Source organism: Aotus nancymaae, unplaced genomic scaffold, assembly GCF_030222135.1.
Source record: "Aotus nancymaae isolate 86718 unplaced genomic scaffold, 86718_ANA_hifiasm-v0.15.2.pri h1tg000059l, whole genome shotgun sequence".
Lineage (NCBI taxonomy): Eukaryota > Metazoa > Chordata > Mammalia > Primates > Aotidae > Aotus > Aotus nancymaae.
In genome coordinates this window covers 74,508,247-74,525,370 of record NW_026988473.1, presented here as the reverse complement: position 1 = coordinate 74,525,370, position 17,124 = coordinate 74,508,247, and the positions used below count along the sequence as shown (strand labels likewise).

The window sequence follows — 17,124 nt, the reverse complement described above, 5'->3', positions numbered from 1 at the left end:
AACATATTTCTTATATGTACATAGACATAAACATACACACTTAACTAAAACTGTGAATAGAGCAAAGATTACCTAACACAATATTTAGGATAATGGTTATCTTTGCTAGGAAGGGAGGAGAATGCATCACAGGGACAATCACAAAGATAAACACAGGGCCTTCGAGTATTGATGCTTTATTTGTAAAATGGAAATGTAGTTATATAGTCAATACAATTTGGTCTTTCATCATTTTGTGTAGCTCAGTGATATTCTTTTGTACGTATGAAAATAGAACTGAAATACTGTAGAAGAAGGCTGTAGCCATGGCAGCTGTGACATTAGCAATATTATAGTACAGAGCATGAGCATCGTGAGGGTGTGGAACTTTACCTATGCAGAATAATTCTGTTTTCTATCAATTTTAAAAACTAATTAGCTGAAATAATGAAAATATGCTTTAGGAGATGTTGCAACTATTTTTAAATTTGTTTTCTAAACCACCTTTGTCTTCTTTTAGCATAGAATGAATGTTAAAGATTATGCTTATGGTTTCCTGCAGAAAATGGGACAAAAAAAATACTGTCTCATTTCATTGTGTTTCGTGTTGTTGTTGTTGTTGTTTTGAGATGGAGTCTGGCTTTGTTGCCCAGCTAATTTTTGTATTTGTAGTAGAGATGGGGTTTCACCATCTAGGCCAGGCTGGTTTTGAACTCCTGACCTCATGATCCACCTGCCTTGGCCTCTCAAAGTGCTAGAATTATAGGCCTGAGCCACCATACCCAGCCCTCGTCTTTTTGTTTTATTAGCTATGTAACAAGCTCTGTCAGGCCCTGAACAAGTTATTCATTCATTCAATTTCATTCAGCTGTTAATGTAAAATGTGCTATTGATATCTACTCTGCTGCAGGTACCATGCCAATGACTGTGGGTACAGCGATGGATAAAGCATGAATTTGCCTGGACATAGCTCACAGCTGACCAGAGGAGGAGAACCTTGATACCAGCAGTAAGTGGTGTCTGAGATTATACTTGTTTCCTTAGTCTTGGTTTACTTTTTAATTTCAGTGTGTGTTTGAAATCTATCCTATATCTTTAACTCTCAATATCCTTATTGGTATCCTGAAAACCCGATTTTCAAGAGATGTTTGTCACTGCCTCATCTGGAAATGAGGAACATCAGAGGAGACCTTTTCCAAACATACGCTCACAATCCCTAAATGTTTCTGTGCCCAAGACTTTCTGCTGTTATGCCGTCACCTTTTGTTTAGGAGTCTCTGGGATACAGCTAGAGACATTCTATACTGTCCTGATAGTTGGGAATTGCCACTAAAGCCAGGCCATTTTGATTTACAGGGTCCTTTTTTGGGTTTTTGCTTCATTTCCTTCAAAGTCTAAAACCCTGAAAACTTAGCATGCCTCAGCATTTAACCCCCAGGGTTTGTAAGATTGTCTTTCTCTTAACTGCTGCAGCAAGCAAAATGCCACTGAGAAAATAGTCTGTGGGCAGTCCCTGAGCTAGCTTGGCTTTGGGATGCTCTTGGGTCCTGTGTGAAGTCTTGTGCGGAGGAATCTCTGGGGAATCTTCCTCAGCCTGTGGTTAAAGTTTCATTTTAAAAGAAAATGATTCTCAGCTGAACAAACAGAATAGAAGACAGCTGACTTGACTAAGGGGAACTGAGATAACTGACTTTGACCATTTGCATTTCCTTCTTCGGGAGCGAGCAAATACCTGCTTACCATGTTGTGAGGCTGGAGACTTCTGGGTTCTGTGGTTAAACTTCTAGCGTGGCATTATTAAGATCCAGAATTCGTGTGTTCCTCCCTTTAACAGGTGAATTAAAGGGGAAAAAAATTTCCCTAGGGAGAAAATGGATAGTTGTTGCAGAAAATTATAGTGAAAGGCTATCTCCATCATGTTTATATATGTGTGTATATATGTATGTATGTGTGTGTATATATATATGTTATGCCAAAATTTCCCTTGGGAGAAGAACTGAAGAATGACTGGATTTAAATAATTTAAATAATTTCATAATAAATGAAATCCAAAAAGGAGGGAGTCATCACAATATTTTTTAATAATAGTATTTTTAGTAAAATATAAACAACTTTTACAAACAAAGCGGCAGTACTTTAAAAAGGGAATATCTGAAATCACAAACACAAAGTTTATTTTTACACATATTTGTAAGCTTTTGTGTCTTTGAGGCCTTTAGTTAGATGCTATGCAGCATACAGTGATAAACTAGAAATGGGTTCTGCCCTCAAAAGAATGGCATTTAAGGAGAATAGAGATAACGTGTATAAAAATATCTAAAATACAATACATTAGAGTAAGTACTCTAATAGAGGAGTTAACACAATTTTCTTAGCTGATAATGAAGTTTTTGCTCAGTTATCTAAGAAAAAAAATTAAACATCCTCCAAATAATTAAGAATATAGGGTTTGAGAATTAGTAAGTAGTAGAGGTTTGTTAGGATACTAGTGATAATTATCACATAGGGACTGAAATCTGAGACTACTATAAATAGACTTTACATGACAAGTGACAGAGTTGAAGGTTTTTGATTGTATATGTTATTTGTATGGGGTAAGTCATAATTATAACTTTTCTTGAAAGATTAACTGACCATTGCATCCATATCAGAAATGGTAGGCAAAATGAAGTTGGAGACCATCAAAAAAGTTACTAAATAGAGATATGAGAAGGTCAGAAAATATGAATGTATCTATGACATATAACAATTGGAATAAATATAAATGATATTTCAGCCAAAGACTGTACCAGACTTGACAAAATAATAAACATGAGAGGATTAAAAGTGAGTTAAGAGATCCAATGTAGCAAATATTTTGAGTGCTTGTTATTTCAGAGAATATGTTGAGTTTTGTGTTCTTTGATTAAAGAATTCATAATTTAAGTATAGTAATGATGGTATCACCATTAACAATAGATAAAATTGTCTTTGAAGGCAATCAGTCTAGCACAAATTGAGCTTGACATGGTAGAGACATTAAGAAAATCAATGTCAAAAGGTATCTGTAAATTTGGGAGGAGGTAGGTGGAGAACACAAAAGATAAATTAAAAATGTGGATAGAAATTCATAACCAAAAAGTGATATATAAAACTGTAGAGACTAGTTGAAGAAAATAGAGAAAAGAAAGCTTTCCCTACGTCATTATCTACATTGATGTTGTTAAAAGTAAAAAAGATGTTAATAAGAGACAAGAAGACTTAGGGGAGAAGTGATGCGATAAGAGCTATTTCAGCGTCTTGGTGACCGAGAAAAGGCAGAATTTCGACAGGTAGATGTAATAACAGAGGCAAAATTGCATAGCTCATTACGTAAATTGACCTACGGGAGAGAGCAAGAATGCACTTATCAATAACACTTCATAATATCAGTTTGAGTGTAAGGCAGGAGAAATAAAAATGCAATAGTTTCCTAACACACCATGATACAAAAGAATAGGTGATACTGACAGGATTTTCAAAAAATGTTAAGGTACAAGAACAGATTACACTGTGATGGTTGGTCCAAGGGACATAACTTTTAGTGAGTTTTTTTCTATAATTTCATCCTGTATAAAGAAGACATACATGTAAAAGGATATATATAGAGAGAAAGAAATAGAACCAACTGCAGTATTATTTGTTGTCTTTTGGACATTTAATATTGTTTTACAAAATCCTAAACCAATTTATATTTGAAAATTAACCCTCTCTTCTTTGTCTGTGTGACCATGATACAATTGACTTCATACTCCCTTACTCAGTCATCTTCCTTAATTCTGGGCTTCATGAATTCAGACCTGATCAATTTAAGCACTTCCTTCAACTGGTGAGAGATTGATTTAGAAACATCATACGATTGAAAAACTATTGTATCAAAGATATTGAGATACAATTTCAGAGTTTTTTTTTTTTTTTTGTGCTAACAAGGGAGTGGATTCCTATTCTTCCCATAGATATTATAATGAATTATGAAATAATGCAAAGTTTGTGGTGACCTGTCTCTAGGAAACTGAGAATGAAGTCAGTGCAACAGAATGCACAGGGTAACATAGTCCTCATGGTAGCATTTGGTCCTTTTTATCTAGCCATTCCTAAAGCCAATTTTATTTGTGGGATTTTTCACTTAAATTTGGCTATGCATTCTTGTAATTTTACTGTGAGTTTCTAACCACTTGCCACTGAAAGGGTCTTAAATGGTATTCTGGTTTCATGGAGGGTGAGGCAAATGGATTACAGTGGAGTATGGATTTTAAGAGACTGGGGAAAAATTTATCTTGATTAGAAGAAAAATAAAAATTTATAATTTATATCTCCCATTTAGAAAAAGAGAGACTGAAGATGGTAGCATTAGAAGTCTTTCCTTGATAGATTATAAGACAATGACTACTACTAAAGACAAAGGATGTACAAATTTGACTTGGAATTACAATGTATGGAAAAGTTGTTGAGTCAGTTACTATGTAAATGAGAGCTAACAACAAATAATAATCATTGCTTAGTTATAGTACAGCATGGTTGAATTGGCTGAACTTGATTTGGTACAAATTAGGTCAATAAAATACTTGGAAGCTCAGAAGTAAGCATTAAACATCAGGCACTGAGGCTTTTTTAATGCATCAAGACTGATAGATTCTTGGATAGAAAAATAGAGTGTTTTGAGATATAGGTCAGTAATATGACTGGCATGAAATTCAGGTCTATAAGGAGAAGTAAGTAGCCAAAGAGTGGTAAATACTCAGTATAAGACAAATGAGAAATCTCCCAGCACTTTGGGAGGCCGAGGCGGGTGGATCACGAGGTCAAGAGATTGAGACCATCCTGGTCAACATGGTGAAACCCTGTCTCTACTAAAAATACAAAAATTAGCTGGGTATGGTGGCGCGTGCCTGTAATCCCAGCTACTCAGGAGGCTGAGGCAGGAGAATTGCCTGAACCCAGGAGGCGGAGGTTGCGGTGAGCCGAGATCGCGCCATTGCACTCCAGCCTGGGTAACAAGAGTAAAACTCCGTCTCAAAAAAAAAAAAAAGAAAAGTGAGAAATCAAAGGACAAGTAATCAGACTACAGGAGGAAGTTCTCACTAGAAGAAGATACAGTGTAAGAAGTGGTTGTCAGAGTAGAGGATTTTAAGCTTCCGAAACTTGAACATTGAATAAGACTGCGTGATGATTTGGGTTGTAGCTCTCTACTGGGTAGCTAAAATAGAGATGAAGTTTCTAAGATGAGAACTTACAAAGCAATGTCAATAGACTTAAAAGAATACTAAGGAGATGGAATTCGTCAAGGACAAGAGTGGACGATTAGTGTAAACAATGTGTGTAAGCCATAGGTTATTGAAGAGGTTAGGACAGGGCTGTCAAGTTTGGCTGCTGCTAGATTTATCTTAGGTTGGAGAGAAGGTGTTACAAGATGGTAGAGTGAATTTCGAAATAAGGGAATGATTTTCATGCAGTGGTTATCTGAATGAGACAGTGTTGAACAACCGTATTTTTCTTTCTGTGTTAAAATGTGTCCAGGATTTGTTTTAAGCAGGTAAGACATGCACACGTAAAAATGATTGCCATGAAGGAAAACATTTATACTGACAGATCCTTAGAAGCAGGAGACACACTGTGAAGGGTCACATGGGAAGGATGAGGGTCATTCAGGAGACAAAGGAGCAACAGGGGAGGACACAGCCCTGTAAATATTGTGGCATTTACAGGAAGAAATGTCAAGGCAGAGTAGATAGGCTAAAGTTTAAAATTAGACTGTTTGAATAATTTCAGAGGGTTTTAAGTTATTGGGGGTAGTTCTGACTTTTCAGGTATCTGGCCCGAGGGTGATTTGGGGCAGGGGAATTACTGGCTTGATGTGTGAAAGTTTGATAAAGGAGAGGGCCGGGGGTATGGGCTCTGGATTGGTTGGTTTGTAACCCAAAGCAGCCCTTGCAGGGGAGTTCTTTGCTATTTCTAGGAATTAGCTAGCCCTGGGAGGGGTAGTTTCTCTGGGAATCATGGCACCAAATGTTAGAGCATCAAGAATATAGAAAATGGGAAAATACAGTGAATACTCTTTCTCTTCCAAGTAGCTATGGAGAATAGAGGAAGTAACTAATTACATATTTCCTTTCATTAGCTAATTTAACTCTGAATGTAAGTTTATAAACATTAAGATTTGATTAATTTTTCTTGCAGCAAATACTAAAATGAAAAAAACGTTTCGTTTATGAATTTAATGATAAGATTACTCATTATTTTGAATACTTACCAGCTACTACGGTAAAAACTTTATACACTTTATACTATATAATCATCAGGAAAACCATAATGAGATAATTACTATTAATATGTATGTTTATGCCTAGGGAAGCTGAGGCTTAGATAGTTTAATTGTCCAAGTTCACTGGGATATAAATGCAAGTCTGTATAGATTAAAAAACCTAGGCTCTCTATAGCAATATTTTCATACTTTCCAGAGAATGTTTTCTTAATTCAGGAAGTCACCTATTCAATTTCATATCGTTCATTGGAGGCACACGTTATGATAAAATAAAAAGAGTATAGAAGATGGTATCCACCTCAGTGGTTTCTGATTTGCTTAGGATTTAACCGAATTTCATTAGTTTTTCACTCTGCATAAAAGCAATCCTTACAGTGATACATGGCATGCAGTCTGTCTTAAGTTTTATTTTGAACATGACAGTGGCATGTAATTTAAAAAAAAAAATCAGCGTAACACTAAGGGTATGGGGAAATAAATCTCAAGTCTCCAGAGCAACATTTTTCTGCCACCCCCTTCCTTCATACGTAGAGAGATGTGGGACTACTGCCAGAGAAATATAATACAATGTAAGAACAGTTATGAATGAAATACAATCAGAGGCCGGCAATCTGCTTCTTTGCTAGCCTGCTTTATTCCTTCCTCGAGGGTTCTATTTCTTCCTCTCCTTTCCCATGATGCTCCATTTCCCTTGCTTTCATTTTCCTACTTTTGCCACTATTTATAACATTTGCCCTTTCCCATTTATTCTCTTTTATGTGTTTTCTTTCTTGCTGAAGGAAAAAAAATCCCATGACTTCATTCCTATGTGTATTCAGGCTCAGGCTTTGCTTTTTCTTTTGGCTTTTATTACTTTTTTTATGCTGGATATTAATTTTTTTCCTCTGTGTCTTTTACCTGCATTTACTTTGTATTAATACTTTGATCCTACTTCTAGGATGTATGGAACAGTTTCCTATGGACTCTCATGTCTAGAGGGTTTTTTTTTTTCTCTCTTACCAAAGCAAGTCATAACTTATGGGATAAGAGATCAGAATCTCTGAGTCTAAAGAACAGTGCCAAAAGTTTATTAAAGGGGTTCACTCTTTAACTCTTTTACTTACATAGGCGAAGATATATGTATTCATTTACTCTTCCTTTTGACTCTGTATCCATCCTTCCACCCTTTCACCAAGTATTTATTGTGCACTCATTTATTCACCCAGTTAATGACCATTCATAGAGCACCTATGATGTGCCAGGAGTAAGTGGCAAATGCAGGGATGGGTAGAAGCAAAAGATAAGAGATGCATTGTCATTAGGTAATTCAAAAAGAATATTAAGTCAGTTGGCCATCTTTTTTATCATATTCATGTATTGAGATTTCTAAAGGATGCTAGGGATAATCCTTCCCATGGAGGCTGTTCATTTCCACCACCTTCTGTCTTCCCATTGGTATGGCACTTTCCAGTACACTGCACAACAGATAGAAGTTCCTGGCCTCTTGAAGGTTATATTCTAGAAAAAGTTTGTATATGTATGTGTGCGCACATATATAATTCAAAATTATATCAATTTAATTGAGGGTATAATTATACATACAAGAACTAAGGACACGTTGAGGGTTCTACTGTGTATGCTAAGCCACAAATCAGTAGAATAGAAGTTGATGATATATCCATTAAGGTATTACCTGCTGATAGCCATGACTAGGATTTAGGATTAATTGGATTTCATATGTGCCTTCTTGTTACAGAACTGAACAGGGATCCACTCACCTGGCACCGTAAGACCAGATAGGTATACAGAGGTTTGCAGCTGTAGAAAGGAAGGTGCTGGTTTGCAGGCCCTAAGCAAGGAGGATTAGGCAGCTAATGCTTAAGTTCCAGACTCCCCGGTGCCTTATAGGTAAGGCTTTCTAAAGGCAGAGGTAAATTTTAAAAAAGTAGACGTTACAGGCAAAATCATAAATCAATGTATGGAGCTTACATATTGGTTTTTGCTTAAATGGCCTGGGCATCTAGAAGCAGAGGCTTATAGGTCATAGGAGGATTCAGAGATTTTTTGATTTGCAATTGGTTAAGGAAGAGAAGCTTTACTTAAAAGTTTGGGATCAGCAGAAAAGAATGCTAACTCCAGCTCATGGTGTGATTTTCTCCAGGCTTCTTAGGAAGAAATTTAGAACAAGGAATGGAAGTCAATGTTCAGTCCTCACTTTCCCCTTATCTGAGATGTACATGCTGGTGGGTCAAGTGTGTGAGTGTCTGGGTTTCTAACTGAGAGCTATACATTAAGATGTTATCTTTAGTTTCTGTAGGAGACTGAACATCCCCATGATTCCAGCTTCCTTGGCTATTGATTTTTGCTACTGTTACCTTCTGGCTTATCAAGGTCTTATTTACTTCTTAAAATTAGCTAGGTTCCTGGAATTTCCTTTGAAGGAACTCAAGATTTTTCTTTATTTCCATGTTTGGGGGACAAGGCAGGCCCCTAAGAGGGGGTCTTACATGCAATTGAGCATCATAATCACCTAGGGGTGTTTTTACAAATAGAGGTGTCCTAGCCCCATTCAGAGAAATTCAAATTCCAGTGATCTGTTGTATGACCCAAGTGTATATATTTTATAAATTCCTCAGATAATTTGAATGGGCAATCAGTGCTGAGAAACACTTACTACATGACCCATAAAGATAATGAAAAGGAAGTTAAACTAGATGTTACAGGTTTGTGTCCTCCAACATAAAGTATTCCTATGCCTCAGAATGTAAAAATGTGACCTTATTTAACAATAGAATCATTGCAGATGTAATTAGTTAAGCTAAAATGGGATCTACTGGTGTAGGCTGGACCCTAAATTCAATATGACTGATGTCCTCATAAGATGTTGTGGAGACATACAGAGAGAATGCCAGATGATGATAGAGACATGGTTGGAGTGATGGAGCTGCAGGTAGTGAACACCTGCCACCATCACAAGCTAGGAAAGGGCAAGAAAGGCTTCTACTCACAGCATCAGTGAGGGTAGGGCCCTAATGTACCTGGATTTCAGAGTTCTCCATAACTGCAAGACAAAAATTTATGGTGTTTTAAAGTACATTATTTGTGTTACTTTTTCACCGCAGCCCTAGGCAATGATTATAGTAGATTTCATCATCTGATTTTTATTGTGAATTTATGGTACTCAAGCTGGGAGCTATCTTTGTTTTAAACAATATTTGCATCTGTGTCACCTATAATTAGCCCTGTTGAAGGAGAACAATATACAGTGTTAGACCATCAGGGGAAAAAATGTCAAGAAAGAGAATTCTAAAGAAAACAGATCTTGACCTCTCCACCCATACGAACTTTATTTCTATGCAAACATGGAAATTTGGGTTGCCAGGAAGTTACTAAATTGCTGATAGCTTAAAATCAACCTTGGTAGGAGTATTTAAGCTATGGAGATCTGCAGATGCAAAACAGTCATGCTTTTGTTGTTGTTTTTTCAAACAGTGCTCATCAGCATACTACTACAGGGGATGATGAGTTGTATGAATGGGAAATATTAAATGTAAAAAAAGGATAAAAATGATGGGAAAGTTAATGAGCTTTCTTGGCCATGACAGGATGATAGGAAAGCATGAAATGTAAATATCTTCCTTGTAAACAAAGGAGAACATAATGCTACACAGCAACTCAAAGAAAAGTGAATATGGGTTCAAGTTTTGACTAAGCGGTTGAACTAGCATGGCTGCTGGCTTCCACTCCCAAGTTCCGCTTCAGAGGAATCAGTAGGGAAAAGGGAGAAAACAGTGTCAAACCTCTGGGAGACTGGAGGTTTTAAATTAGTGTGTGGGAAGAAGTAGCTTTGACCTGTGACGGGAGGCAGTCAGGCACTGCTGAGCTTTAAGTACAGTGAGGATTATTACAGTTCTGCTCTTACTTTTTCCAGGACATTTCCTGGAGGCAAATAATGCCCGTGCCACACAGCTGTGTCCAAGTGTGTTAGGAATAACCATCAGAGAATCCTAGGGCTTACTGACTGCAGTCAATTGCTTCTCTATTTCCTGTCTTTTCCCTTTCAAAACTCTAGAGATAAGGGACTATATTCCAAGTACTTAATGAATACTTCTTGGGCTGAGAAGGATAAGTAACTGATAAAAGTGTTTATTTTGTAAGAAAAGGAATGATTGAGTCTGGTTTTCTTGGATGGCTTTTCCCTTGGGCTTTTCTACTCCACATCTTCCGGATTTATCAGTCTGACAAATACTGGAGTTTTGGTCTTCCTTAATTCTCATTGCCTGAAGAAAAGAAGAAGCTAATATTCTGAGGAAATTGAGTTCACAGATCAAAATAACAAGATATTTAGGAGGAAAAAAAAAAACAATTTCAAAGTGTCACTTAAATATGAAAACATGATAAAAACCATATTAGAAATGCACTGTATCAGAAGTATTGTAACTGAGAAACTCATTAAATTTTTGCATGCAAAACTTAAATCAGGAGAGGAAGTGTGGAAGACCAAGACGTGAAAAGATGCTGATTTATATTTTATTAGAAGAGGTATACAATTGCCAATTTAAGAAAGAATTAAAATAAACATTGTCAAAATAATATAATACAAAAATAAGACAGTAACAGCTCTACGCAAGTCAATAGTTACAATAAATATATACGGACAACCTTAATAGTTCAGAGACAAATTCTGAAAGATTGAGAATAACAACCAAAATTTTGCTATATGCTGATTACAAAAGAAACATGAGGATGAGCAAAAATTAGAAGAGAAAGTAGAGATAAAGATATTTCACACAGTTTTTATTTCATTTCACAGAGTAGCAAAAATTGTCATGTTGACGTTAGATAAAATATACTTGAAGACAAAATTATTTAGGGTAGTGTCACTATCTAATGATGCAGTTTCAATTTACCAAGAATATATAGCTATTATTAATGAAATAATAATGAAATCTATTGAGACCAGGTTCCGGGGCATAGGAGAGGCTCAGCTCCTCAGTAGGATATGTTCTTCTAGGCTCTTGGTCCCTCACTCACCCAAGACTCGGGGAGAGGACCCTGCTAGGTGTAGTGGCTCGTTTAAGTAAATATTGGACCCCAAAGAGTTTTGCAGAAAGTGAGTTATTTAGGCAGAGAGAGAAAAAGGAGAAAGAGATAGAGAGCAGCTCCCATGATGTCATGGAAGAGGATCCAGAAATGGAGTCCGCCCAGATGTGGGAGAAGGGAACTTTTAACCTGGGAGTAATTCCCACCCTATTCAAGTTTTCTGTCCTATGAAAGGAGTTCCTTTAAACTTCCGCTGGAGTGATTGATCTTTGATTATCTTCCCGCATGAAACAAAGATCTCTAAGCTCCGGGATGGAGACCTGGAAGAAGGCAGGTCGGGCGTGTCACTGGGAAGTTCTTGCCTTTGAAACTACTCCCCCTTGTGGACCCGGGGAGAGAATACATTCCCTCACTATGATGCATAAACTGAGAAATACAAAGATAAATTTGTAAATTCACAATTTTAGCAGTAGATTGAACACATATCTACTGTTTTAACAGTAAAAAACATAAATGACAAAGGGGTATATAAATATTTACAACAAAATCAGTAAACTTACCCATAATCAATAAATTAATGGATATATATAGAATTCTATGTATAATAATTAATGAAATATATTTTTCAAGTACACATTCATAGAGTCTTAGAAAATTTCAGAGAAAGGTATAAAGATTATCATCTCTGATCACAATATATATTAGAAGTTAATGACAAAAATACAAATTTTAAATCTCATACACTTGAATAATGTAAAAACATATTGCTAAATAATTTATGGTATAAAGAAATTATACTAAAGAACGACTGAAATTGAATTATAATGAAAACATATATTAAAATTTGTAGAATACAACAAACCAATTCTTTAAGAAACACATGTATAGCCTACTTAGTTTTTTAGAAAATTTGAAGACTTCTAAATATATAAGCTAAATGGCCATCATAACAAATTAGAAAAATAAAAATAAAACTTAAATTAACAAGTAAAGTAAAAATCTAGCAAAATTCATCAAAATATAAACCAATACCACTGAGATCACCAAAGCCTAAGTAGTTGTTTGAAAAAAGAATTAAAGAGAGAAAAACTTTGGTCAACAATGATTAAAAGACATACATATATGATGATAGTAATAAAATTGTAACACTAGAAGTAACATGCCAACTATTTTGCCAATTTTGAATACTTTTGATTAAATTAAAGTTTGCAGAAAATACATCTTACTAGAATTAAATCAAGGAGAAAAAAACTAGCATGAATAATTCTATAGGCATTCAAGTAATTGAAACAGTGCTTAAGATAATCCCACAAGTAAACACTAGGCTCAGGATGTTTTAAAGATGAGTTCTTGCAAATGTTCAAGCACATGATACCAGGTTTATTCAGTCTCTGGCAGAAAATTTCAAAGAGGGCATGCCTTCCAATGTCTTCTATGAGTCTGTCATCAACCTGGTATAAAAACTAGAGAAAACTATGTCAGAAAGAAAAATTGCACATCTATTTCTCTTATGATGATAGATGCAAAAAAACGAACTTAATGAACATTTTAAAAAATCAAACACAACCATGTACAGAAAAAACATTTCACTATTACCATATTGGTTTAATCCCAGGTATACAAAGATGATATAATATTAGACAATCCAGAAACTTAATCCAACAAATTAATTAAAGGGAAAAATGATATAATCTTTTCTATACAGTTTAAAAAAATTAAAACCCATTTACAAGGAAGATTGTTACAAAATTAATAAGAGGATTTTCTTAATACAATAAAGGGTGTAAGAAACCTTGAGCAGACATCATCCTAAATTAGAGACATCTTCTTTAAGACAAAGATACCCTTTATATTAGGTACTTATGCCATGCCCCACATCCTTTTGGCTCTCCTTTTACTAAAGTGTATTTATGTCACTCAGCTTCATGGTGTAAACTCACAGCACCTTGCCTCATTTACACCTCACATTTTTGCTTTCTGTCTTGGGATGTTTCTAAAAGCATGACCTAAGAGACAAGGGAAATCTAAGTGATTTTTATGCACATGTTTTCTGGGAAGCTGAATGAACTAATGCCTCATAGACAATTCTTGACCAGGGTAGGGCAGAAGCCAGTGAATTAATTCTCTGCATTCTTTTCTCAATTCAACAGCTGCGAAGTTAAATCTACATAGTATCTTATATAATCTTGATGATACAAATGGCCTCATTTGTCATCAAGTTGAGCAATCAGAAATCAAAAGTACTCTCTCTACTGCCTTCCTCTCCTTACGTATTTTACTCTCATTAGCTTCCTGCCTATCTTCCCTGAAATTTCTCCACAGTATAAATCCCTGTTTTGTTCTGGGTTAACCCTGGTTAAGACAAATATTATCACCATTCTATTCAACATTCTATGAGGAGTTCTAGACTTGGTTAAAGGCGTAGGTATTGGAGAGAAGGAAATAGAAGCTAATGTAGTTGTAGATGTTATAATCTCTCATTTAGAAAATTTAAAATAATTCATATATATATTATTGAATGTAATGAGAGCATTTAGCCAGCTGGCTGGTTATAAGATTAAAATACAAAAATGTTATATTTTTGTACACTAACAGCATGTTTTATATACCACCTGCTGAATATTAAAGAAAAAATATTATTTACAATAGTAACCAAATATCCAAAACCATGTTTAATAAAATATATTTAAGGTTTCTGTAGGAAGACAAATGCAGTTTTATGATGAGCTATTAAAGGAAACAAACAAATAGGGACATGCACCACCATGGATGACAGGAATTCATTTTACAGATATTATTCATCCAAACATCAGTCTTTAATAAAATTTCAAATAAATTGTAACAAATTTTGGGTAGTTGATCAACTGCTTCTTAAATTTTATGACAAATTAATGAAGTAAGTATATTCAGACATGTCTGAAGAGGAAGTCAAGATGAGAGGGGTATTACTTTATTATATGTTAGAATTCAGTTTGAAGTTAGAGAATTACTTAAAAAAGAAGTAGAAAAAAAAAGAAATGCATAAAAGTCCAGCTTGGACTTATGCAGTAGTAAAGGTGGTGATAAGTCTGGAATTTACATTAAAGGCTATATTATAGAATATCTTAATTTTCATAACATAAGGAATTTACTGTAAAGCAGTGGGAAAAGTTTGGAACATGTCTAATGTGCTGGAATTTTAGCACGTGTTTGGTATCATACATTGAGGAGAAAGAAGACTTGAAAGGGAAGCCAGGCTGATAAGTTTTTAAATTGTTAGAAAGTGAGTAAGTAATTGCTATAAGTGGGGTAGTAACAATGAATGGAGGGAGTGAAACCAATGTGCAATTTTAAGAACTAATGTATTGAGACTTGCAAAATAAATATCTTGACAATTTACTGAGCAGCTTCTATGTGCCAGTCACTTGACATACATTATTTATGTTCTGAACAATTCATACTAAGCATAGTTTTATTGTTTTAGTCAAATATATAGAAAAATTTTAGTTTTAGACAGGTTTCCAGAAACAGAGGGCTAATAAGTAATTGGTCATAATTCGTATCTTATTTACCCTAAGACTTCTGTTCCTTGCAACAGGCAATCATTATAAAACTTACTATACCTGCCACTGATGGCAAGAATGATAATTCACCCAGTACGCTGGCAGGGATTTTTATAAATATACAGAAACATATTTACAGAAGCATATATAGAAGAATTAATAAACAGCACATCACACTATTGACCTCTTAATTATTACTAAGGGAAGAGTAAAGTAGGTCTTTGTATTTAAGATGAAGAAAGAAAATAGGAGCAAATAATAAAAATAGCAACATATGAATAGTGCAGCAATGTTGAGGGTACCTCGAAATGTTGCTACCTAGAGTCCCAACACTGTATTTTATAGCGTTTGGTATCATATATAATCGAATCATTTACAGGAGATTCTAACAGATTATCTAAGGCTCAGATGGTTAAGGATAGAGAACTAGGTGTGGAGTGAAAAAGTTCAATTTATTTCGTATTTATCATCTGGAATTATATGTTATTTTGAAAGCATACCTGCATGAGTCTTAAGTTCTCTCAGTCCCATCATTGATGTACAGTGTGATCTTGGGGTAGTCCAGTCAACTCTCTGCCTTTCATTTATTTTTAATCAGTGAAATGAAGATTACAATGCCAGACCTGACTATCTTGCAGGGTTATTCTCATGATCATCTGAGGCCATGAATGAATGAGAAAGCATATTTATTAAATGTGTGGATTGTAAGTTATAAACCATACATTCTAAATATTAAAACTTGCATGCAAGCAATGAGTAAATTAATAAAAAACAGACAACAGGCCAAGAGCTAATCAAATAGAGAAAAATTATCCCATTGATAACAAACAAACAACAAAAAGCTGGGATTCTGTGCATTTTTATTTTGTCCATTTCCAAGTAATTTTCTAGCTTCACGCTGAGTTCTAACATATAATAGAGTAATACCTCCCTCATCCTGACTTTCTCTTCAGAAACGCTTTGAACATTTTTTCTTGTTTAGTTGTTCATAAAATTTTAAAAAGCCTCATGAAGTTCTAAAAATAAGAACTATTATTTCAATTGGATCATATATTTAAATGTACACACACACACACAAACACACACACCCCTCATATGTCCTAAGGTATCAACAGTAGTAAGCATTATTCAGGAGAGTTTTTGAGCTGAGGTTGCAAAGGCTTGATACTGTAGAACTATAATTTTAATCAAAATGACATCTGATATTCAAACAGAATTGTCACAAAGTAAGCAATGATACTAGTAAACTGAAAATTTTCTTTTGACCAGCAATTGTGTGCTATATAACTACCAGAAAAAAATAATTAAATTGCTCATCTATGTTTGCATAGCCTGTGCTTTTTTTAATTGTCTTGGATAACTGTCTTAGTAAATCATTCTCTTTTATGATTCTCAAAGAGTAATGCAGCAACCATTGTGTACACCAGACACACACACAAACACACGTGTACATACATGTACATAATTTTGAAGTGTGTCTGGAAGAGGATGGCCTCTAGTTTGTCAATTTTTCCCCCTATACATCCATCATCTTTAGTGGTTCTTACCTGTAAAATCAGATTCTTCTATTCCCTATTATTGGCTAATCTTTTTGGATATTCTTAAGATACCTCTGAGATAACATATTGAAGTATTAATATGCCTCCTTTTGGATATAATTAAATTACCCCCAATCCAGTATATTTACATTGACTCCTATCATTTGTGTCTATTGATTTTATGATGCATAGTACTTTACTCTAATCTTTAGATAGGTGTGATTTTTATACAAATATTCTAGCTAATAATCATAAAACAGTCAGTGATAATAAAAAGCCCAGAACTGCAAATTTACAATGGTTAACGTAGCTTGCATTTATTTGTGTGTTTAATTAACATATTTAAAATTAATTTTATTTCTAAACTATATGACATTGCATATTTGTGATTTATTTTGAATTTAATATATGGCATAAAAATGTTTATGAAAACTGTTTAGACCTGAATCTCTCATAGGAAAAAGCTTTGATTAGTATTTTATAATTTCCTCGGGTATAATGCATGTGACTTTTTCAAGAGTTTGATCTTTGGACTCATTAGCATTATTTCTGAAAAGAACAAAATTGTTCCATGCATATTTAATAAAATATATGAATGATGAATTATTAAATACAATTCAATTAATTTTTACTAATAACCTTGAATATCTGGTAGCACAACAAATTTGAAAATTGAAATAGCTGTTCTAGATGGGTTTTTGTTGCTGCAAATATTATTGTTATTATTATCAGGAAATGTGGGATTAAATAGGATCTCCAAACA

At 34.6% G+C, this 17,124-nt stretch overlaps 1 long non-coding RNA gene across 1 annotated transcript in view; it reads left to right on the top strand.

The window, feature by feature from the left end:
- Window positions 1-17,124, top strand: part of LOC135270136 (uncharacterized) — a 323,021-nt gene that overhangs the window by 142,264 nt on the left and 163,633 nt on the right. Inside the window, exon 2 of the long non-coding RNA XR_010338386.1 lies at window positions 890-988. This is a non-coding gene — a long non-coding RNA (uncharacterized LOC135270136). The remainder of the gene's footprint in view (window positions 1-889; window positions 989-17,124) is intronic.